The sequence below is a fragment of the Agelaius phoeniceus genome, chromosome 1 (assembly GCF_051311805.1).
Source record: "Agelaius phoeniceus isolate bAgePho1 chromosome 1, bAgePho1.hap1, whole genome shotgun sequence".
In the NCBI taxonomy this organism is placed as follows: domain Eukaryota; kingdom Metazoa; phylum Chordata; class Aves; order Passeriformes; family Icteridae; genus Agelaius; species Agelaius phoeniceus.
This window is the reverse complement of record NC_135265.1, coordinates 48,408,257-48,409,814: the sequence shown is the minus strand read 5'-3', so window position 1 is coordinate 48,409,814 and position 1,558 is coordinate 48,408,257.

Sequence of the window (1,558 nt, the reverse complement as noted above, 5' to 3'; positions counted from 1 at the left end):
GCCCGCCGCGCGCAGGCACCACGGGAAGAGGGGGCGGCGCCCGCACGCGGGCGCTGATTGACAGGAGCGCCGCCCAATCCGGCAGCAGGCGGCTGCGCGGTGCCCGCTTGGGGGAGCTGAGGGGCCCGGTGGCGGCCCGGGAGTCACGTCCGGGTTCGGGAGCTGCCCCGCGGGTTCTGCGTGTGACCCTCTCTGCCGCCCAGAGCTTCCTTGTGCTGTGTGCCCGGAGTCCATCCCCCCATGGCTGCCGTGTCACAGAATTTGTTCGGAAAAGACCTCTGAGATCAGGGAGTCCCAACCTATGGCGGAACACAACACTGCCAACCAGGCCATGGCACTGAGTGCCACGTCCAGTCTTTAACGCCTCCAGGGATGGTGACTCCGCCACCTCCCCGGACTGCACAGTCCTATGGCTAATCACTCCTTCTGTGAAGAAATTCATCCTAATATCCAACCTAAAGCTCCCTTGGCACAGCTTAAAGACTGTGTCCTCCTGTTGTCACCTTCTCACTCCTCCTTGCTGACAACCCCGTCTTCGAATTAAGAGGCTTTAACCTCCTTTATGGTCGATACACATCTTGCTGCAGCTGCTCAGTAGGAGTGTGCCCTGACCCTTTTTCACTGAGGATAAATTTTTCACCTGGCATGGACATGGAGATGTCAGCAGAAAACATGATTTTTGTGTGACACAGTAAATACAGAGCATGATTACTCCAGTGTAGCTGTGAAACTTGTGGGTCCTTTTCATAATTCTTGAGGTTCTCCTCATGCTACAGCCTGTGGGTCTCACGAAACCTCACCCACCTCTTCCTACAGCTGTCCCCTGCACCGTTTCACTGGCACACCTTTCTCAGTGAATGTGGAATTAGCAGAGACCCACTGGTTGCTGAGGTTCACTCTTTGCTATCCATGCACTGCCCCAAACACCCTTCACATACATGTTTTCAGTATAATCACAAATACAGCTTGTTTTTTCCATATCTGCCATTCCCATCGGGAGGCTGCTATAGGCTTGCCTGCCCAAATGAATAAGTCTTGGCAAATTTCCAGTGTGTCCATACATACTAGCACCCCTGTAGACCTTTTTGCTCCTATGCAAATAGTGTTCATTACCTCGCATGAATGCCTTCTTCACACGTGCTGTGCTTCTTGCCTCTTCAATTATTTATAGGCAGCCTTTTTATTTACTTTTCTTCTTTCAGCCTTTATTTTGCCTTGCTAAACAAACCAACACTTCTAATTGGCCCTGATTAAAAAAATCTTTCCAGTGTCCTATTTGCAAACACTATGGCATCAGTGTGCAGCAGAATCTAAAAGTACAATGTCAAATAATACTTTTCTGAAGAAATTGTTGAGAGTGGACACTCTGGCAAACAAACATCTCTGCACTGTTCTCAGATAAACGTGGGTTGGAGGAGTCTGAAGTCCAGCATCAGAACTTGCTCACACAGGCAGAAAATGAGGACTTGCCAGATGGGACTTGTCACTCATTCATAATCTATGAACCAGCCTGTTCAGTGGTAAGAAAGAACAGGCTTTATTTCCTTCAAGAGAAACT